The 23,166-nt window shown below is 45.5% G+C and overlaps 2 long non-coding RNA genes across 4 annotated transcripts in view; one reads left to right on the top strand and one right to left on the bottom strand.

The window, feature by feature from the left end:
- LOC103347907 (uncharacterized) overlaps positions 1 to 4,138 on the top strand; it is a 51,789-nt gene extending 47,651 nt beyond the window's left edge. For all 3 annotated transcript variants that reach the window (XR_011389785.1, XR_007918496.2, XR_007918495.2), the window contains exon 3: positions 2,628 to 4,138. This is a non-coding gene — a long non-coding RNA (uncharacterized lncRNA). The remainder of the gene's footprint in view (positions 1 to 2,627) is intronic.
- On the bottom strand, positions 617 to 21,928 carry LOC138850175 (uncharacterized). The gene is made up of 2 exons (XR_011389786.1): positions 21,674 to 21,928; positions 617 to 4,542 (listed from the first exon to the last, which is right to left on the bottom strand). It is a non-coding gene; the product is annotated as an uncharacterized lncRNA (long non-coding RNA).
- Between the last annotated feature and the right edge of the window lie 1,238 nt (positions 21,929 to 23,166).

Below are 23,166 nucleotides of genomic sequence, written 5' to 3'. Positions count from 1 at the left end.
CTGCTGAATGATTTCACATGGGCTTTTTTTTTTCAGAGAGTTCTTGAATGATGTACAGGACAATTATTTTCCTGGCAGCATCAGGATCTCTTGGCCACCAGGGTAGGGAAGTTATTTTAGTTGTGGGAATAACAGGCATTTAAGCAAGGAAAAGAGATGTGTTACTTCTTGGTCACTTAAAATACATTTTAGGTCAAATAATTATGACATGAGGAAAAGATTGCACCATCACTTAATGAATTTCATATTTTTACAAGAGTTTTGCTCCTACCTCCCGTTTTTCTTCCTAATGAATAGCTCTGAAATAGTGTGAAAAGATTTTTAATTCTCAGAACCCGCAGCCCCTCAGGGGTTCCCCTTTTGGTGGGCGTATTACATTAACCTTACCTGCCTGTTATCTCCTTGAACTGTGTTTTCATCACACATGATCCTGGGGGAAAATATTGTCAAAAAAATAATAAAACCCTGTTCTAGACCCACCCAGAATGACATAATATTGTTTTCCCTCTTCCACAGTGATCCTGTTTTGAGAACTCACAGCCGGTTTGAGTTTAGTGAAGCCCGTGTCAGCTTTTTGCAGCTCTGGTCTAGCGGACGCATTTCCTGGGGCAGGAGATGCTCCGTGGTAAAGCCAGTGAGAGGTCTAAGCAGAGCAGGGTGACCGCTGTAGCGTGGCTGTGTCCTGCAGTTCTGTGAACTGACGGTACAATGCTGCTGGGCTGTCTGGGGGGCTGTGTCTGGGGCTGAGCAGGCTGGGTTCTCTGGAGCAGGGCAGAGATGGCTTGGGCTCCCTCTGTGTGCGAGTCTGCTTCAGACTTGTTCAGGGCTCAGCGCACCAGGAGGGCAAGTTTGGGGGTCTCCTGAAACTGTGCTCACTTGAATCACATCAGCCTTGAAGACGGAGAAACTCAAGGCCTGGGGAAATGACACCTACGGTGGAAGGAGCTGCAGGGGATGGCCGTTTTGAATCCCCCCACAACCTCATTGCATGCATTAACACTCTGAGACTTACTAAATCCAAGTAACTTTTCCAAGACCACATTGCTCCTAAGGGGCAGCTTCAGGTTTTCAGCCATGCCTGTGTGGTTGAAACACCCATGCCCTGGGTCACCACGCCCTGCTGCTTGCAGCCGGAGCTACATTAGCCTACCGTCTGATAATTCAGGGAGCGCGAGGCACTGTCCTGCTCTTCTGGGGTGATAGAGGACATGGCGGGTGGAGAAGGAAGAGACAGAGAAGCAGGGGTCTGGGATATGCAGGACACTCCCAGCATCATAGAATCTGTGCTGTTTATTTAAAGAATACAATGCTGCTTTGAAAAGTCCTCGGACAATGTAATTAAGTGAGAAGTGTGGTGCAGAAAAATTCTGAAATCCACGCATATGAAAGGCTTCAAAGAAATTCCTGGGCAATGAGTATTTTTGAAAAACTGTGCAGAGATTTGCAAGCAATTGCCCAAAATTAAATGATCGTTTAATTCAATTTTTCCATGAACTTTTTGAAGTGCCTTTGCATGGTTCATGCTTGCCCAGTTCTGTAAGCTACTTCCGGGCTGCTGCTGCCTTCCCCCTCCTGGAGGAGTTCAGCCCTACTCCCCCAGAAGACGCTGGGCAGTGGCCTCAGACTGATGATGTTCCTGACTGTGACACTTGTCTCAGGCTCTGTGCCTGACTCACTCTTTCTCTATGTAGACACCGGGGTGGCCATCCACAGTTGACGGTTGCTCTAAGTCACTTATTTTTGAAATTATAGAAGTTCCTGAGGTCAAAACTTCTTTATAGCACTGAGATATTTTTTACCTTGTTGCACTCATTGGCTAAGGGGAAGGTGGAGTTTTCCAGATGTGTGACCCTGCAGCAGCTTTCCAGAGAAGCAGATGTGACATTTCCATATTTTCTACTAAGATGGACATTAAAGATTTAAAAAAAAACAGCACAGCACCATGCTTCTGCTGTTGCTTATTTTTAGAAAGCAGTTCTTTTTTCATTAAAAATGATATTTATATTGACATGTAAAAGGTTAGCTATTATTTTTTTTTTTTTTAATTTTTTGACAGGCAGAGTGGACAGTGAGAGAGAGAGACAGAGAGAAAGGTCTTCCTTTGCCGTTGGTTCACCCTCCAATGGCCGCCGCGGCCGGCGCGCTGCGGCCAGCGCACCGCGCTGATCCGATGGCAGGAGCCAGGAGCCAGGTGCTTTTCCTGGTCTCCCATGGGGTGCAGGGCCCAAGCACCTGGGCCATCCTCCACTGCACTCCCTGGCCACAGCAGAGAGCTGGCCTGGAAGAGGGGCAACCGGGACAGAATCCGGCACCCCAACCGGGACTAGAACCCGGTGTGCCGGCGCCGCAAGGTGGAGGATTAGCCTACTGAGCCACGGCGCCGGCCTTAGCTATTATTTTTAAATAAATTAACAGACCATGTAAGCTTCTCAGTTAACGTACATTATTTCAAATATCACATAAACTAAAACACATAAACTAAAGGTCTTTTGGGTCTTCAGTCACTTAAGAGTTCCAAGAGGAAAAAGGTTGACAGTGAATTCCATCCCTGTTTCACCAGTGACTACATTCTGAGCTCTTACCCACACAAGGGCCATTTCTTAGGCTTTTGCCTTTCTTCCTCACAGCAACCACATCGGGAAAGGATCTCACGAGTTGGCAGCTACCAGAGGCGTGCCCGAATGGTGCTCACAATCCTTCGTCACAACCAGCACAGCGCGCAGCTAGGCTAGCAGGTGGTTCTCAGTGCAGGGTCAGACTTGGAGCAGGAGACAGCCTCCTTCCCAGCCGTGTGGCTGCTGCTTTTCTACCCAGAGAAGTGGAAGCCGAGAGGACTTGGGCGAGCCGGGCAGTCGCACACCTCCGCCTTCTGTCGATCTGTCCCGTGCAGAGTCCACCTGTCATAGCACCTTGACTTTTCAAATTGGGCTTTTGTGAGAAGAGAATGCCTTCAGATCCCTGTGGTGTCCTGAACCTAGTGGGGTTTGTTTTCCTCTGAAGAAGCCTTTTTAGTAACTCATTACGCAAACTCTGCTGAGCACTCACCAACGAAGAAGAAGCACTTGTTTGTCCAATTAGCACAAGCTGAACTGCAGAAATAAACGTTTATTGCCTTAAACAAATTGCCCAATTACTTTACAGATCAGCCTGTGTGTTTTGTTTGATTGGGCCTCATTTGTAATAGTAAAACAACAATTGCCACCATTTACGGAGCGTGTCTGTGCCGGCTCTGAGGGAGATGCTGCCGCCTTTACAGTCGCTGTTTCCCTGCAGTCAGAACGTCCTTTGGGGCAGGCAGTGGTACCTCCCTCTCTACCCTAGGTAAGGAGAGGAGGCTGGCATAGCTTTCCTTCTTGCCTGAAGTCACTCAGCTGCGAAGCAGGTGTCTGTTCAGGAATGGAACCCAGCCCAAGGTCAATTTCAGCATTTTGCCCTTAGCCATTATGCTCTGCTAGTCCCTAAAAGATAAAGTCAACTTGTCCCTGGAAACGAGTTCTCCAAAATAGCTGCGAAGCAGCCCAGATAAATTAGGAAAGAGCTGTTGTTTTACCTTCTGGGATTCCTTTAAGGGAAAAACTGAGATACACAATCCAGCTGTGTGATGACATCACACAGACATTTTTTTTTTTTTTTTTTTTTGACAGGCAGAGTGGACAGTGAGAGAGAGAGACAGAGAGAAAGGTCTTCCTTTGCCGTTGGTTCACCCTCCAATGGCCGCCGCGGCCGGCGCACCGCGCTGATCCGATGGCAGGAGCCAGGAGCCAGGTGCTTTTCCTGGTCTCCCATGGGGTGCAGGGCCCAAGCACTTGGGCCATCCTCCACTGCACTCCCTGGCCACAGCAGAGAGCTGGCCTGGAAGAGGGGCAACCGGGACAGAATCCGGCGCCCCGACCGGGACTAGAACCCGGTGTGCCGGCGCCGCAAGGTGGAGGATTAGCCTAGTGAGCCGCGGCGCGGGCCTACAGACATTATTTTTGTCCCTAACCCTTCGGAAATACGCAGTGATATTTGAAGGTGACTGACGGAGCTGGCCAAGTTCAGGTTTAGTTGGGCTGGGCATGTCTCCCTTCCACCTGGAAGGGCCATCCTTCTCTCAGTTTTAAAATGTCACGCTCATTCCCACGGTGTTAGAAACGCTGGGAAAGCTGAAGCTCCAGGTGTGTCAAGTATAGGCGCAGGCTCCCTGGGAACACAGGAAAATGAGATGGAGAGAGTCTCCCTTCGGGCTGCACTCCAGAGAGGATGACACAGAAGTTTCTCTAATTTATGCTGGGTGCTGTGCTCACCACGAACCTTCGACAGGAATTCCCATCGCAAATCTGGAGTTTCACAACCTTGACAACAGCTTGATGATTCGCAATAAAGATACAGGTGGCTGCTACTGTGCTAATAGCTAAGCACGTTGGCATAGGAAAGGCGCACTTCTAGTGCAGCCTCTTCCACCATTTGAATAGCACGGAGAAGTGTTTCGCAGTCCTGTGGAGGAACTCACCCTGCTGTGAAGTCATACCTGACCAGAGCAGCTTGTGGTTGCTTGGGAACCTAATATTAGAGACACGAAACAGACAACTTTTGTCGTTCTAAATCCATGCACTTAATTATCTCCACCCTAAATGAGTTCCAGAAACAGAAACGAGTGAACGTGTAGAAATCTGGTTAATGCAAGCGGATGTCAGGAAGGTGCAGAGCGGTGTGTGTGGAAGGCTCCTCCTCTCTGCACCTTCTGCCCTCCGAGATCTCCTGGCCCAGGAAGGCAGTTAATCCAGCCAGGGCTCTAGGTCCAGTAGTGCTGTCCGGCAGTTTGTCGAACAATGATGCCTGTGAGTATCTCTTTGGCCTTGTGTTCCCTGAGCAATTTTGTTGAATCCCATAATTCTTTACAACTTGTGATACTTCAAACTGCAATCAAATGCGGAATTGGTATACTCATTGGTTCCTCCACTAGATTTGAGGGTCAGAGCTGGGTTCTTCTCTCTTTCCCATTAATGTCCCCTCCCTAAGTGCCTTGAAAAGGGTCAAGTAAGTCAATCATATAACAAATAACAGTAACAGCTATAGAGCTCTAATATGTATTGGATTGTGCATCAAGGGCTTTATCGAACTCCCCTAAGAGGAGGATACCAATAATAGGCTTTTAGTAGTCCCATTTTACAGACTGGGACATGTCGTCCAAGGCCCAGGACCCGAGTTAGTCAGCTGCAGGACTATGCATTTAACCATTGGTATCACACAGCATCCAAAGACTTGTTGAATAACAGAGCATCTTTGCAACTCCTTTTCTCTCCCGCTTTCTCCCCTCCCTCCCGTTTGTCCTTCCATGAATCTCTGTGAGCTGTCTGCCTCCCTTTTTCCACTGAACTCACTGGCTGGTTTGGAAGAACAGGGAAATTGTTACTGTTGTTGACCTCTGAAGTCTTCAGTTACTTTCAGCTTTGTTGTTTGACATAAGGACAGGATTTTATGTAATTCTTCTGGGTTCTAAAATATGCCACTCATTTCGCTACCAGCTCCCGTATCCGAGTTCTTTATACCTAGGGACATTTCAGCTCTCTGTTCCTTTTTGTTCCTTTGGCTCCTCTATGCCTGAAGTCAGGATGAAGTGGCCTTGTTTGTTCACCTTCCTAGATTCCCTCTCAGGTGGAATGAGCCTGGGGGAAGACAGGCTTTTTTTTTTTTTTTTTTTTTTCCTCCAGATTTAGTTTTGTTTTTGTTTTGGAGCCATGGGCAACGTTTTTGAAATTCTATTTGCTGGTTTCAAATCTACTTAAGTTCTTAAGCAATGGCAAAGACAACATTGTTTGCACCCATGCAGTAGCTTTAGGGAGGAGCTGGGGACAGGAGCAGTCAGGCCAGGGTGGTAGGAAAGCAGGAGTCTGGAACCCAGAAGTGCAGAGAAGATGTTGCAAGAAGAACCTGGCACTAGGGCAGTTACCATCAGCAAAGAAAAAAGAGACTTCCATTGCGACTCACATGTTGTTCAGTCGCCACACAGTATTCACCTATGCAGGTGCTATGCATATAATTCAAAGAGATCTCTCACTCTGGAAACCTCGTTTGGGAAGAATATAGGAAAACAGATGCTGATAGTGACCGCCGTGCAACTTGAAGAGTTAATCTACCATACCTGAGTTCTGTCATCTGTAGAGAGGAAGTAATAAGAGGTCTACTTCTCAGATTTATTATGGAGATTGAATTACATAAGCCGTACAAAACACTTAGGATGTTGCCTGGCCCACAGCTTAAAACAAAAGGTAGAATTGTGTCTTCAACTGGCCCGATCTGCCATCTGACATTCTCAGAGCTTTTGTGGGTTTAGGCACTGCCTCTATTTTTAAAGTACCCTTTTCAAGATTATTTATATAATATTCCTTGATCACATTAATGCACATTAATTTATCTGCATTAGTAGATGAAGGTCTAAGCCCTCCTGGAAACAGAAAATAATAACAGTAACAGCCATTATGGAGCATGCACTGTGTGCAGGCAAAAAGGTAAACATTCTATGGCCAACATCTCATTAAATCCTCTCTGAAAGCCAATGAGGTACTATTTAAAAGCTGGATAACTCTCCCTAGCTTATTGGCTCAGAATTAATGAAAATGAGATGTTAACCCAGGGCTGTCTGACATCACAGCTAATTCCCATGTTACTAAACTCTGTGACTCCAATATATTTGAATTGGTATAGACGAAGTCCAGAGAACAGCAAGAGAGGCTGGGTCTCTTCGAAGTGCCAAGGCAAAAGTACAAGGATGGTTGGCAGGGGCAAAATACAAGGATCCTGACACTAGGATTGTTAGGCAGGAAGTTAGGTATGAGCTTATGTGTGACAAAGGCCTCCGGAGAAGACTTCTACATCCAGCATATGCATCTACATCTTAAAGTTATCCCGATAATGCTTCAGGGGCAGCCCAGTGTTCACATCCTGCCCTGCCCCCTTCTACCTGATAACCTGCCAGGTGGGGGTCCCCGCCCCTTCTGCCTGACAAATCTTCCACAACCTCCCAGATGCAGCCCAGTATCTGCATTTCAAACACCCTGCTCCAGATTCCCATTCTCTAGGGGGTCCTGCTCACCCTTCCTCTGAACCCAGGATGGCGCCAGCTAGGCTTCCTCCTGTCTGATACCTTCAAGGGAAAACTCAGATAGGAGCTTCTTAATATTTACAGCCATAAAATCCTTTGTTTCAGGAGGAGATGTGTGAAGACAGAGACCCATCTCCTTAAAAACCCCCGGCCTCAACCAGACTGCCCGCTCAGCCCTCTGCCTCTCTGCTGAGCCACCTGCCTGGCCTGGTCAGGTGTAATCTCTCTACTCAACCATGTAACCTGGCTCCTCCCCCCCACCCCCCCAGTCTCTCAGGTCCTGTCTGGAGAGGTGCCTATCCGTTCTTATGGATGTCCCTTCCCTAATAAACCTTGCTGTTTTACCTCCCACTACTCTCTGTCTCATGCCTAAATTCTTTCTTGTGCGAAGACAAGAACCCTGCAATTTTTCCGGTAACAGGATGGCAGTGGAAGGCACAGAGTAGAAATCCAGCGGGACTACTTGCAAATTGCACTTCCATAAACACCTTTGCCCTGGCTTCTAAGTTCCTCCTGCTCTGTCTACTGTCCTTTGGTCTCAACCCCCATGGCTGTCCCACCTTTCCCTGTGCCTCTGGCCTGGCCCTGTTGTTCATATATTATTCTGGATCTATCCATGTGCTATTCTGTATCTACCAACAGATTTTCTAACAACAGACCATGTCTGACTTGGTCATCATTGGTCCCCAGCACCAATCCACCTTCCTAGCCAGAAGTAGTTGGCCTATATATGTGAATGAGAAAAAAAAAAGATTCATGAATGAACACACAAATGGAGGTTATTAGGACTTCTTCATCTAGTGCCATTTCTCACCAGCTTCTGTGTCCACGACATACAACCTGCAATTGTTCTTTTTCTTGAACTTTATAAACTCATTTAAATAGCCACTTAACTATTCCACCATAGGTAAGTAGACAAAGAAAGGAGTTAAAACAGGCTTGTCACATCCCCTCCCACCCACCAGTGCCTGTTGAAGAGGCAGCACGGATCAGGCCACTTCCTCACAAGGCTTTCTGTCCCTCTGTAGCATCAGTTTCCCTGAGCAAGATTCTTTACCTTACAAGAGGCATTTGGGGCTCTGCAGAAATCAGCGTGCTTACATACTTTGAATTCCTTGGGAGAAGAACTCAATAAACAAAGCCCAACAACTTTCAAGTTGCACACACCAATTGTGGAAAGTAATTCTATACATCATCCCAAATATACATTGACAATGTGAAACACCGTTTAGTTTGTTTGCTCTAACACACAAAAGTAATTAAAAGGATTCATGGAAAATGGGATTAAAAAATAAGTGAATTTTATTGCAAAAAAATTCTGAAACCCATGTATACTTTTTATAATACACATTTAGCATAAGCTTTTTGAAGACCTCTTGCATAATTCAATACAGCTAAATACCAAGGCAATGGTAAGCAGAGTGCATTCTTTCCGCTCAGATAACTTGGGCGAATTGTTAACTAATATGTGTAAGGTCAGACACTTTTAATTTTGATTTTTGAGCATCTTTTTGTTAAAATAAATTGCAATTAGTGTGACTGATTACTATTGTTGATCAAAGGGCAGAATAGATCTTGGGGGAAGATAAAGCAGATCATTTATTCAGATGAGTGTCATGTGAACCAGTTCTCTTTTCCCAGAATTATGACTTAGATCGGCTGATGAATGATACTAGTTCACTGGGTTAAAAAATACTGAGAATTACAGGTCACACAATATCTTTAATTAGTCAGCAGCAGTATATTAGCTACCTATGGCTGTGCAGCCATTTGCCACAAACCCAGACAGTTAAAACAGTAAGTTACAAGCTCATGCTTTCTGTAGGACAGGGATAGGATAACTGAACGAGCAATGCAAGGAAGCTTTGTCAAACTGGTGTCCCGGATGGACCTCTGGCACTCAATTCTATTACACCTCCTGGGGACATTTGTGAAATGTGCTTCCAAAGCAGAGACCAGGGCAAGGTTGGGGGGAGGAACATATGATTCCATAGCCCCCACCACCATTGATCAAGGAAGGGGGGAGGCTACAGGGGTCACCTCCCCCACAACTCTGGGTCTTGTATGGTGAAGGCAGAGTGGGTTCCCCTGAGCACTTGGGGCCACAGCATGAGAGAAGCCCTGAGGCCCAACCAGGCCCTCTGCAAGGTGGCCGTCAAGATGTTCCTGGGTTGGAGCTCACCTGGGGTTCAGCTAGAGAAGAATCTGGTTCCAAGCTCAGGTGGCGACAGAATTCAGTCCTTTGTACAATTTCTTCTTGGCTGTCAGTTGCAGGCTCCCTCTAGTTCCCTGCCACAGGGCCCTCTCCATAGGCAGCTTGCATTTGTGCTTTCAAAGTCAGTCAAGGAGTTCCCTTGCAAGGCAGGTTTACACTCACAGGCATGGTAATCACATACATCCTGTAACCTTCCTCCTCTTCAGTTGGTTAGGTCCTCTCCACATTCAATGAGAGGTTACATTATGACCCACACACCAGGAGGACCTATCTCTGTCTGCCATAGTGGCTAAGAGGATCCAGTGGTATAATGTCAACAAGAGCAGGACAAGTGAAATCAGTGCCTAACCTGAACTAGCCCCCAATTCAACTTCATGTAGCATCTGTGACCTCAAGAAAGCAGTCAAGGTTTAAAAAAGGTTTTGAAAAAAATTATTTGAGAGAAAGAGGAGGAGGGAGGGAAGGAAGGAAGAAGGGACAGAGAGGGAGAGAAACACTTCTATTCATTGATTCACTTAACAGATGGCTGAGGCTGGGAGTCCAGACCTGAATGCAGGTCTCAAGTGGGTGGCCGGAACCCACAGACTTGAATCATTCCTTGCTGCCTTCCAGTGCACATTAGCAGGAAGCAAGATCAGAAGTGGAGCTAGAACTTGAACAAGGCACTCCAATATAGGTTGATGGCATTGTAATCACTGCACCCAACAGCTATCCAACAGTCAAGTTTTCAAAAACACAATGTACTGCCAATTTATCATATGGTCCAACCCCCTCCTTAACAAAAGTTTCTTCTTGGTATGTAAAACTTATTAATCCCCAATACCATAACTTCTGGTGTTTAGTTTCCCAGATTATGGAACCGAAATTACTTTCAGTTAAGCTGAACACTTTAGTGTTGGGCTCTTTAGCATAACTTAATTAGAGTATTAACAAATTATACAGATAAACACTAGTTCAGTCAAATTGTTGAAACTAAAAAAAATTCCCCCACATCAATTTCTTGGCCCTGGATTTTCCCTTTAATTAGAACTGGAAGAGCCACTGTATAACATGCTTATTTTTAACAAATGTTGTTTGCAGGCACATGTTTATTTTTTCTTTGTTATGCTTACTGTGGTTCATTTTGCAGATGTTGAGAGAATATTTCAGGATGTCTTGAAGAGACAATGAAAGATTGTGGTTTAACAACCAAGTCTCTCTCAGCACTGAGGCCAGTTGGGTACAGTTGGCTTGTTGAAGTGTGAGATCCTCAGTTAGTCTTGAAAAGGAATGCGCTCTTGGCAGGCGAGAGAGGTGTACGCTCGTGTGCGCTTCAGTGTCCTTCACTGGTAGCTTTCCCAAAGCTTTACTGGGCTTATTGCATCATTAGTTTTCATCCTGAGAGTGTTTTAGAAGCTCCCAAATGACTGTAGCCTCATTACTGTTTCTGACTGAACAGGTGAAGGGTCCTTAGTGTTTGAACTGTGCAGGGCTGTAGCCTTGTTGCTGTGAGTTGCTGTTGTTGAGTGAACAGTTGTTGGGTCATTGCTGCTGCTAACTGTGAATGGTTACAGAGCCGTGACTGTGTCTAGTGGTAAACAGAGGCGTTAGTGCCTCCATCTGAACACTTGCACAGTTGGTGCTGTTCCTTGCTGTGAACGGATATGGAGTCCTCCCCGCTTCTAACTGTGGAGTGCTTGCTGTGTGGCTGTGTCTGAGGGCGGCCGTCAGGACTGGGTCTGGCTGTGGAGGGTTGTGACTGCCCGTGGGTACTGCTTGAAAGCAAAGTGCCTCCTCTGTGCCTTTCCCCTGTCTCTGCGCTTCCAGCCACTCTCTGCGAGGAACTCGGCTCCGTGGCATCGCCTAGGCCCAAGGTTCCACACCGGTGTCGCAGCTCATTCTGACTACAAACCACTTCGTCTCCCAAGATTGTCTGCATGCGGGTGAATCGTCTGTCCTGAGCATGGGAACTGCCATGTTTCTTCTGAAGCCCAGAGGAGACTTAATGACCCTACAAAATTCCAGACCCATCAGTGAACTTTTCTAATCCTTCAAGTGAGATCGCAACCCGGTTCTGACCCAGGCCTGGAAGCTGATGCTTTCCTACCTAAAAGCTTTAAAATGGGTGACTTTTAAGCACACAGGAAAACCAGTTTGTCTTAGGAAAATGGGATTGGTTATCACTATATTATTAAGCACTCCAAATCACTCTTAGGCCCAGCCAGTTAAGCACCCAAATTATTTTTCAATATGCTTAATTTTTTTCCCAATCCCAAGTAGAGCTTAAAAGAGAGAAGTCTTTTTATTAAAAATTGTATTTTTCATTATGTACAAAAAACAAAGATTTGCCTCCTGCAGTGCCCTGGTTGCAGTTTTGCGTGTGCAACATGTTATAATACTGTTAGCTGTGCTTCTATTCATATTTTGAGTCATATCAACATGCGTTGTCTGATGCACATCTATTGAGTAGGAGGTATCAGGCACTGTGGAGACAGTTGTGGGAAGCCCTTTGCTTCAAAGAGCCTCCATTCTACAAACACTCATGACTCTGACCTTCTTAAGTCTCTCAGAGGATTCCATTATTCTTGAAATGAGATGCACCTCCTAACCAAAGCTCCTAAAGTTCTTTATCAAGTCACCACTGCCTGTACGTTAGGAGCTGCAGCAGTTCACATCAGTGCTGTATTCCCATTTGACAGGTGCAGAAACGGAGGCCCAGAGAGGTTAAATTAGCTTGAGAACAATTCCCAGGGAGCAGAGTCATTGTGTCCTTTATCCTTGACCTTCTTTCAGTAGAACTAAGCTGCCATCCCATAATATAACTCCACATTTCACTGATTTGAAGAGGAATCACTCAAAACACATATTTTATGAAACCAGGATAGTGTAGCAGCCTCAACTGGGAAGAAGCAGGTCCTGCTTCTGGTTCTACCAGTTGCTAGCTGTGTCATTCTGTACAACTTGCTTTATCTTGTCTTCTTCACTTTCCAAATGATGGCAGTCAACTAATGATGTCAAGGCGCTGGTTCCCAAATCTCTTCTGAGCAGTCAGGGGTGGCTGCAGGGGATGAGACTGTGTCTGCAGACTGAGAGCGAACATTCATTCCCACCTCATAGACAGCACAAGGCCCTGCGTGAAGAAGGCTTTGTCCACTTTTTTGACCCTAGAGCGCTTAGTTATGTCCAATGGAGCAAGTGTTCCCTAGAAAATAAGTTGGGAAGATGATCTTCCATATTCTATTTTGACTGAAATTTGATCATCGACATTTTCAGAAATGAAATGTTTCATGCCTTCAACCCATTCTTCTTTCCTTGTGATTTTACGCCCTACTTGGGAGTGAACACAGTAGGCAGCTAATAAATGCTGTTGACTGATCTATTCACTTCTTAAGGTTAATGTATTCTAAACAGGCCTTATTTCATGTTCGGCAAAATTTAGTCTAACATGGAACAGTTCTGGGCCCGGAAGCATTGTGCTCCGGGAACTGGGTGAAAACCACCAACTCTGTCTAAAGCCAGCCAGAGAGGTCCCAGATGACATTTAAGGGCCATTTGGCTCAGAGTTTCAATCAAAGTCAAAGACAAAAGACAAGTTCTGTCTCTGGTTTGCTGACTTCTGATGTGGCTGGCTGCCTGAGTCTGTTCGATCAGGAGTCAAAGCATTTGGTCTTGGGTGTGACTGAGCAGGCGCTCAGTTGGCACAGCCATTTTATTCATCCTCCCTCTAGTAGCCTTCAAGATACGTTGGCTCTGCCAGATTCGCCCAGGGAGAAAATCCTGTTTTTCATCCCTAGAATGCCACTTGGTGTCTACTTCGGCAGTAAATTACCAAAAGCCACCCTCATGGTTTGAAAGAGCTTATTCACAATGAAAGTGCCAAAGAGTTTCCCAGGAACTAACTGGACTCTTGGACATTTCTTATTTGTGTTTGCCCAAGGAAACAAAGCAACTTTAATACCCAAAAGAATAAATATACAGAAATAGACTTTTAGAAAGGACAATTGTTTTTTAATAAACTATCTTAAAATAGCATTGTTTTCATCTTTGGAAAATGTGTGTGTCCAAGTGATTTAATATTGTAATAAAACTTTTTTTTACAATACACCAAAAACATAAAAATGCATAATACTGTAGGATCTATATAATTCTTCCTGCACCTATTAAAATGTTTCTTTCATTTTATGCTAAAAATAAAGTCTTATGTAGATGATTTGGTGAGAGAACACTCTTATTACCATACGTTTTATAACTAAGAACACCTAGGGAAATGTTTTTGTTTCTTCCTACTTTTCTAAGTGCAAGTAAATTGTCAACAACAGACTCCCCTTCTGAGCAAATTGTGAAAATGTCAAGTGTGACGTGGCAGTACGTAGCTGGAAGCTGTGGCTTAGATCAATAATCAAGAGCACAGGACCAGGGTGTGGGTCACAGCTCTGCCTGTTACTAGCTATGAATGTTTCTGTTTCATGGTCTCTCCCCTGCCAGGTAAGTTTGAACGTTTCTTTTTCAATCATTGAATCTCCGTTTTCTTATCTGTAAACAGGAAGTAGAACTTTTCATAGGTTGTTTGAAAACCAAAAAGTTGCAGTTCATAAAATTCTTATCCTATGCCTGTCACATAATAAACAGGTAATAAATGGTTATTATTTTATGGAGATAGTCGTTTTTAGTTTATTTGACAGGAAGACCAACGGTAAGGTTGACGTACCAGCACCATTGCCTAGGCCTCTCTTGGTCCCAACCCTCTTTCACTTCATCTGTAGCAACCCTAGGCCTTCCATTCATCAGTAATGATGCCTCTCTGAAAGCTCACGCTCTGAAACTTCTAGAATAGCTTTGTTCATGTATCACTCCTTCAAATTGGCAAGTGGGCAAATTGGATTGCATGGGCTACCCTGAACATATGACTGGAAAGAAGATAGCGGGATCTTCCAATCAATTAAGCCACATCTACAGTGGGGTGAGTTTTCCAGGCTCACCTGGGCTACGTTGAAGATGGGTGAGTCTCCTTCAGAAAATGAGCACTGTGCTAGGAAGGAGGAAGTGTGGCTGGCTACTAGCTAGACAACAACAATGTCCACTCTACTAGTGCTTCAACAACTCGCAAGCAAATCATCTGGGGCCTTACTAAAATGTCAGCTATAATTTGATTGTTTCAGGATAGGGCCTGAGATCATGCATTTCTGACAAACACTCAGGTGATGCGTTCTGGTACCCTTACTTTGAGCAGCAAGATAGACTACCAACAAATAGCAACACCAACAATCTAGAACCAGCAGCTTTTAACTGCTAGAAAGCTGGTTGAGATTAGTGGCTAAGGAACACACTGCACCTCAATCCCTAACTGATCTGTAAATAGGTTCTGTTTTATTAACTAAATCTGCCATTTCTGTTCCTCTGTAAATTGGGTGACATAGTGCCTACCACTCCATAGTCCATACTGAGAATTCTGGATAACTCAATTCAACAAGTATTCAGTTCAACCTAATGCCTCTATCACACATTATACTTGGTCTTCAGGTTAAAATGACATAAACCAGGGCTTGATAAACTTCCTAAAGGAAGTTCCTAATGGACATTTGTATTTGCCTTATGTAAATGTGAAGAAGGAAGAATAGTGCATACGCGCTTTGGAGTTAAATCCCCAATTCTCAAAAGTACAAACTCTTACCTGGGCCTACTTTTTTCATCCGTACCCTAGGGATAAGGACCACACCTATACTTGGTGTGAGGATCATGAATACAAAGCTTGTAACCATAGGCATGCCTGTTAAACACTAAGCACAAAGTAACTACTGACCTGTCACAGTTTCCCACCCACCCCCTATCAAAAAAAAAATACTCTTAAAAATTGAGTAATAATTTGAAGTTAAGACATGTTGGAATAGACAACATAGTAAAACCTACTTCTAAGCTTTGAAACAAGCCCAAAGCCAGACAGTTCCCCTTGATTTTCAGAAAATCCAGTAGACAATCATCCAGTGTTTCCTTGAGAATAAAACTTCAGGGTGCTTACTCATTTTTTTCCCAAAGGAACTAAGCATAGAAGTTCCTAAAAGCAGTTGATGGTTTGGGTGCAAAGTCTGCTTTCCAGACGGCATTCCATGGACAATGTCTTACTTAACACTCTTGCATGTAGGAAAATTCCTTGCATTACCTTTGTCTGTGGGTCCTCTCTGGGAGGCTGTCCTCAATTTATGAGGCCTCAATTTGTGGGAGTAGATACAGAAACACAAAAGCAAGTCACCAGCTGGCCTCTGGTCCGGCTTCTAATGGGCGGCAGAGTTGGCTGCCACTGCTTCTTTAAGGCTCCCCTTGAACTGCCATCGTGGCTTAGGACATTGTCCTGCTCTGTTCTGCAAGGTTTGGTCTATCAAGAAGTGTCTACCTAGCAGTGGCTTAATGAAGCGCATCTCATTAGCTTCTGCAGATCTTAAACACTGTCTTGGAGTGCAGTTGATTCTGCTGGTTGGAAAGGACAGAAAATAGAATGCAAAGGCAAGTTCAGGGAAAAGTTGAATGTGCTGGGTTGTCTCAGTGGAAAATCCAGCAATGAGGGGGTTTCAGGTGTTTGAATGATGTCAGCATGGCTGCTGCTTCTCTCTCTTCGGACTTCCTCTGAGCATCTTTCATTCCCAGGTACACATGGTGTGAGCTGGCCATCATTGCTGGATGGCACACAAACTGTCAGAGGGATCAGAGTCCCCTGCTGACCACTGCTGCCCTGAGCCGAGTGAACAGCGTCCCTTTCCAAACCAATCCGCAGGGCTAGCAGAAGGTGATGCTCAGGTGCACGTAGGCCTGGGCAGGGTGTGCACCCCATTGATCCACTTGTAGCGGGGTCAGTTCTGCTGAGGCCCTCAATCTAAGAGTTGAGAAAGTTACCTCCTAACAGGGAAAATGCTGATGCTATTTCTGAAAAGCATTGAGTAGCCAAGAAAGAGGCTAAGGAAAATCATTTGGCAAGCAGCCCACCAGGGGCTGGAGGGCACAAACGCATCTGTGAGTTTCTCGTGTCAAGTCGTTCATTAGTAATGTGCTGTCCTCATTCCCACTTCTTAGAATTTTGGGCCAGCGCACAGAGCCGGCCACAGACTAAAATTAGAGCTTTGTGGGTGAGCCTGGCTTCGGGGGATGGGAAAGAGCACATTAGTGGTCAATGTGGGAGTAGAATTCTCACCTCAGTGCTTTTGAAGTTGTTTTCTGTAATTTGAGAGGAAAACTTCCAGGAAAGTGAGGCCATTGAGAAAGGAGGGAGGCAGGAGTGTGGACTTGTCACACCCTGTATTGTGCCGTGGAAACCCAGAGGCGGCAAGTCTCAGATTTTCCATAGTTCAATGTTCTGTCCAGACTACACAAACAAGATGCCACAGTGCCACGACCAGAAAACAGGTGCAGAATTGTTTTCATGGTCACAGAGGGGATGGCTTTGACCCCTGACAACCAGTGACACCTATTTGTAAGTGTCACCGTCTCCACAAAGTGTTTTGTTGTCCTATCCATTGTGATCTTTGTTGTTTTAGTAGTTCATGGGCTTATAGTTATACAGTTGTTATTTATTGAGTTTGTGCTTGTCAATTTTCATGCCAGGAGCTTTGTACACCAAGTAAAGCTTACGATGAATCTGTCAAATTGGTATGATTTCCATTTTACAGAGCAGAAATCTCAGCGAAGTCAAGAAACATGCCCACAGATAAAGAACATTAAGTGTTAAAATTAGTTTCCAGACAACTTAGAGGCATAACCACCACGCTATCCGGTCATGCTTGCCCATATCCCAACATAGAATGGCAGCTCATGGGTACTGACCCCGCTGTTGCACTGTCAGTATCACACTGGATCATTATATCTTTAGAGGCATCGTCTCCTTAGCATTTGTGGTAACTCCGTGATACGCACTCTAACAATATCCCCACTTTACAAATGAGGAGATGGAGGCTGGCAGCAGCTCAGTAGTTCACTAAGAGTTACACAGTCTGAGTCCCAAATCTGGCACCCAAGTTCATGCACAGCTGTGAGCCCGTACTGTCTGTGCCCTTTAAACCTCATCTCACTATGTTACACTTGCCTGTTTGGATGCCAGCTGTCCCAGACAGGTTGTGAGACCCTAGAGGGCAAGGACTTGGCCTTAATCACCTCATCCACGACAAGGTCTTAGTAAATGTCTTAGTCATTTGTTTCATTGGTGCCAAATTTAACATTTAATACAGAAAAGGTGAATGAAAGAACAAGAGGATATGAATGACGACAACTGTGGTTAAAAGAAAAAGGTTATATTAGAAAACTTAAAAGAACAAATCACCTGTCTCTGTGAACTGGAAATCATGTAATTGGTCTCTTTGAAGGTTGAACCCATGGTCTATACTTTGCAAAAGTCAATTCAATCCAAGTGACTTCATATCAAAATCGAAATGACTTGGCCTTGGCCAGGCTGCACAAATGCTAGAGGACTTCTGTCACTTCCCTGTCACTATAATAGCTCTTTTTAAAAATAAACACTCAGGTGTTATATAAATTCAGCTAAACAGCAAGACTTGAACCTCACGCCTGTTTTTTTCTAGTCTAGTCTTGGCTGGAGCTCAGTACCCCTGACCTTTTGCATTTCTTTCTACAGTAACTTCACAGGTATCACAGAAAATGCTATTCACATCACAACTAGCCCAATCTCCTGAGAACCAGGACCTAAGCTGCCTCAGGGCCAGGTATTAAATGTGTGTGGAACTGATAGAAAACCAAAGAAACAAATATACAATTTCCCAGTGGGAGAGTTTCTTCCAAAACAGGTTTATTATAAACCCTGAAGCTGACAATTAAAGCAGGTTGTGGTTTCTAGCCAGCTGGAAGGTAAAGAATTGAAATAACTGGAGATGCATTTGCAAAGAACCTGTTTGGGAACCCTGGGTGAGCCCAATATAGTATCAAGTCCCTGCTTGCAAAACTCAGTGGGAACAAGACTATGTTCAAACAGTTGTGGTTTCTTCGAGCTCAGAAGACAGCTGTCAAAAACGATTCACGAGAGGGGCCAAGTGCATTGTGTTCATTGCCTAAAAGCATCTATGTACAGGTGGGAATGAAATACTCAACCCACTGTAGAACAATAGATGGTATTTGCGTTAAATTGAGAGAACAAGCCTGTTGTAGATCATGGTCCACCAACAACCACCTGCATCCCAATAGGCAGATGTGTTCACCTCGCTTCCCTAGTCACCTCCACCTTTCCCACTGATTGTCTGCGTGTTCTGTGACCGACACAGATCATCCTGCAGGGATTCTGTCCTGTGGCTGACACTCTTGGCTCCTTGGTGCTCAACCTTTTCTGAACTATTTCCTTGCTGGCAGAGTCCTGACTTTGTTAGGGCATTCGTTCCCCATGGCTGGATGCACAGTCTCCCAGGTGATGAATGTTCATCTAAGCCATGTATGGCAAGTCCATTCTCCTTGCCAGACATTGGTATAAATGCATACCAGGAGCCAGCATCGTGGCATAGCAGGTAAAGCCTCAGCTTGCAATGCTGGCATCCTATATGGGTGCAGGTTCCTGTCCCGGCTGCTCCACTTCCAATCGGGCTCCCTGCTAATGGCCTGGGAAAAGCAGCAGAGGATGGCCCAAAGTGCTTGGGCCCCTGCTACCCTCGTGGGACACCTGGAGGAAGATTCTGGTTCCTGGATTTGGCCTGAACCCAGTGCTGGCTTTTGTGGCCATCTGGCGGATTGGAGATCCTCTCCCTCTCCCTCTCCCTCTCCCTCTCCCTCTCCCTCTCCCTCTCCCTCTCCCTCTCCCTCTCCCTCTCCCTCTCCCTCTCCCTCTCCCTCTCCCTCTCCCTCTCCCTCTCCCTCTCCCTCTCCCTCTCCCTCTCCCCCTTCTCTGTATATAAGGTATAAGGTATGAGGTATAAGCTGTGAGCCTTGGAGGAATGTTTTTCCCTAATGGAAAGATACATAGGATGGGCGCCGCGGCTCAATAGGCTAATCCTCCGCCTAGCGGCGCCGGCACACCAGGTTCTAGTCCCGGTTGGGACACTGGATCCTGTCCCAGTTGCCCCTTTTCCAGGCCAGCTCTCTGCTGTGGCCCGGGAGTGCAGTGGAGGATGGTCCAAGTGCTTGGGCCCTGCACCCCATGGGAGACCAGGAGAAGCACCTGGCTCCTGCCATCCGATCAGCGCGGTGCGCTGGCTGCAGCGTGCCAGCCACAGCAGCCATTGGAGGGTGAACCAACGGCAAAGGAAGACCTTTCTCTCTGTCTCTCTCTCACTGTCCACTCTGCCTGTTAAAAAAAAAAGATACATAGAAGGAAATACCAAACTTATTCTATTGCTAAATATTCTGCATTGGGTCTGCATTACCCCCTGTAGCCATTGGTGCCATGAGAGTTCTCCCTGCACCCTGAGGGCAGCAGAGTACAAAGATAGCAAGTACCTGGGATGACAGTGCCATACTGCTGAAATAATCATACTCAGAGACTTCCTCCTGGGTGAGACAACTCTTGATGTGATTAGGCCATCTTTAGCTGGGTAATTTGTTGCTCACTTGTTAAAGGCAAATCTGATCCGTGTTTCAAGACAGATTTTTATTTTACTAAATATTCTTGTTTTAGCAATTGTGCCTAGTGTCTTTTAAGAAAGTGAAACCAGCATGTTCATTGGTTCTGCAAGAACCAAATGCAACATGCAGAAACCCATCAAGGGTACGTGGTCTAAAACCTGGCTTGATAAACCTTTTCGGTAAAAAGTCAGATAATAAATATTTTCAGCTGTATGAGCCAGAGGACCTCCAGTGCAGCCATGCAACTCTGCCATTGCAGTGCAAACGACTTCATAGGTAATACAAAGATGGTGAGCCTAGTCGTGCTTTGGTGAAATCTATTTACAAAAATGGGGAGTGGGCCATATATAGCCTGCAGCCAAGAGTTTGCCAGCCATGGTCTAGAGTTGCTCAAAAATACATCCCTGTACTGTGGAAAACTCGGATGGCTTCCTTGTAAGTCTTGGGCCTTGTCTATCTTTCTGACTTCATCTTACATCACTCTGATGGCAACCACCATGGCTTCTTTTGGTTTACCTGCCAGGCTTCACCCACACCTCAACATACCCCTACCCCATCTTCAGGGCTTTGTATTTGATACTCTCTCTTGCAGGCTCTTGGCATGGCTGTCTTTTTCTCATGGTTCAGGATTTAACAACAATGCCATCTTCTGAAAGTGTTGAATGTGAATACCTCACTATCTCCTGGTCACTTCCCCACCCACTTATCTGCTTTATTTTTTTTTTCTTTATCTTAACAATATCCACTTCCCTATTATCAACCTTTGACCCTATTAGAAGTTAGGAGAACAAGGACCTTGATGATCTTGGTTGACATTTTATTCCTCAAATTCAGCAATGAAGTAAATAGTAAATATTTGTTGAGTGATGAATGAATGAAATTCTTGTGGCCATTTGTTTGCTCCAAGGAAGTTTTATGGAGTTTCAGAATATGTTCCATGAGACATAGATCTTATGTAATCCTACAGTACAGGCTTACTACAGAAGCTCATTCATGACTTCCTCGGAGATAAACTTGACTTAGCTACAGTAAAATATGTTCTCCCAAACACATAGTCATATGACCTATGAAAGTGCTACTAATTATTAACCACTTTAACTAAGGCTGGTAGTTAGTTAAAGAAGCAGGGACGGGTACCTCCCTATTTGGGCAACTGACCAAATGGCTCTGGACCAACTAAAGAGGCTGCTCATCAAGTTGTGTGCTTGCTCCAGACTCCCTTTCTACGAAAAATCAAAGCAGGTATCTCTTGTCCAGGACAGGTCAAGGTCTGTGTGCACATCTGCTCAAAGCTGGAGTTGTGTTTCGCAGCCAGGAAATGCCTGCTTCTCTGAGTGGCACAAACAAAGGAGAGGCGACCCCACACCTGCTGATTGTCCAGCAGGAGCCTGACGTGGGTAGGGACAACAGGTAGTCCTCTGCTTCTCCATATACCGATTGACAAAGCCCAAAACACAGCTCTGTAGAATCCAGCACAATGAGGGCAGAGAGCAGGGGCCAGGGCTGGGGAGTCCGTGTGGGGCTTTTTCCTGTTATGGGTTAATAGTAGATTTTTCCAAGCTGTGGATCACCCTCTTAAGGGATGAGTCATCCCCAACCTTGACATTCGCCTGCCTGGCCGTGGGCCACTTGCCCGGACTTTTTAAGACCAGGAAATCTGGTCAAAGTATGACCTCTGGCACTTGACTAACTTTTTTTTTTTTTAAGTTCTCACATGGAAGCCTGTGACTCTGCTGTGAACCCCACCCCCACCCCCCAAATATTCCTTTTAAAACCCCCAAGGGATAGGGTAGGAAACGAAACTGTCCTCAACGAAGGGAAGAATCCCACAGAAGGAAACGAGAATGACAAACCTCTCAGAAATGCTTTTCCTTTTGTTGAACTAGAACTCACTGTCCTGAGGGTCATTCTCAAGTCTTCTTTCAATTTCTGCTGTCACCCTTCTCAGGAGAGTGCTGAACCTCTTTGTCGCTCAGAAAGTGAGATCAGTCGATGTATCCATGAACCTTGATCATTTCAGCTGACCACAGCTAAGCCTCCTGTTTACGTAACAGACGTTTTAAGGCACAGTGGAAAAGGCTGACTATTTTGGTCCAGCCCTGGCTCCAGCAGAGGGAGCCAGCAAAAGCGCCTGTGCGATAACCTTAAAGGGAGCCAGGAGCCAGGTGGGAGCTGCACGCTTTTGAGGGTAGCTACTCCTAGTTCCTGCCAAGTATGACCACACCAGAATGCAGATCCGCAGTTTCCAGATCGTTCCATTTTTCAAGAACAAATCGAGAAACCTGGATTACACTTTCAGTTTTTAACTAGTAGAAAAAAAAAAGGGACCCTGCCAAATGTGTCTGCAGAGGTGGATGCAGCCTTTGTGTTGCACTTCAGAGCCACTGTGCAGTAGGCACATAAGCCCTTGGGGCAGCCCAGGGCCTGGCATGGCCACCGGGAATATCACCATCCTCTTCCAGGTTTGCTGCGAGTTCCTAGCACACCCAGAGCAGCGGACACTAAGGCTTCGGAGTTCACCGCCAAGGACTTCGCTGCTTTGCTCATTTCCCAAACTTTGTGGCACACAGAGCAGAGAGCAGAGCACAAAAATGAGGCTAACTTTGTGAGATTCTCAACCTCTTTTCTCTCCGAGTTGACACCCTGGAGGTGAGAAAGATGCAAACCTGATTGTGTTCAATGAAGAATGTTGCTCACCATCATATGGAAATGGCAGGATTACTTGGTCTGAGTTTAGACTGCATCTCAAATCTGCCGTTTTTTCTTCTTAGACCCTTATAAAACATGAACTCCAACTTGATGTATTTTTTAGATGTTTATTTATTTGAAAGAGTTATTGAAAGTCAGAGTTATTATTTATTGAAAGAGAGAGAGGGAGAGGCAGAGGGAGGGAGGGAGAGGGAGGGAGGGAGGGAGGTCTTCCACCTGCTGGTTCACTCCCCAGTTGGCCGCAGCGGCCGGAGTTGCACCAATCCAAAGCCAGGAGCCAGGAGCTTCTTCAGGGTCTCCCACGCAGGTGCAGGGGCCCAAATACTTGGGCCTTCTTCTACTGCTTTCCCAAGTTATAACAGAGAGCTGGAGCGGAAGTGGAGCATCCTGGTCTCAAACCAGCGCCCATATGGGATGTCGGCACTGTAGGCGGCGGCCCGCTACACCACAGGCCCCAGTTGATACATGTTTTGTTTTTCCAGTCTTATTCCTGGGGCACTCCCAGAGCTAGAGGCATAGCAGAAAAATGGAGACACAGGCTGTCTATTTGTAAAGCACAAGATTTTGTTAGTTAGAAAGGTGTGTTTGTTTTCATTAATTTTCTTTTAAAGTGCTACGATCTAAATTAAAGAAAAAT

Source organism: Oryctolagus cuniculus, chromosome 6 (assembly GCF_964237555.1).
Source record: "Oryctolagus cuniculus chromosome 6, mOryCun1.1, whole genome shotgun sequence".
In the NCBI taxonomy this organism is placed as follows: Eukaryota; Metazoa; Chordata; class Mammalia; order Lagomorpha; family Leporidae; genus Oryctolagus; species Oryctolagus cuniculus.
The sequence above is the reverse complement of the archived record's forward strand: the minus strand, read 5'-3'. Positions and strand labels throughout refer to the sequence as shown.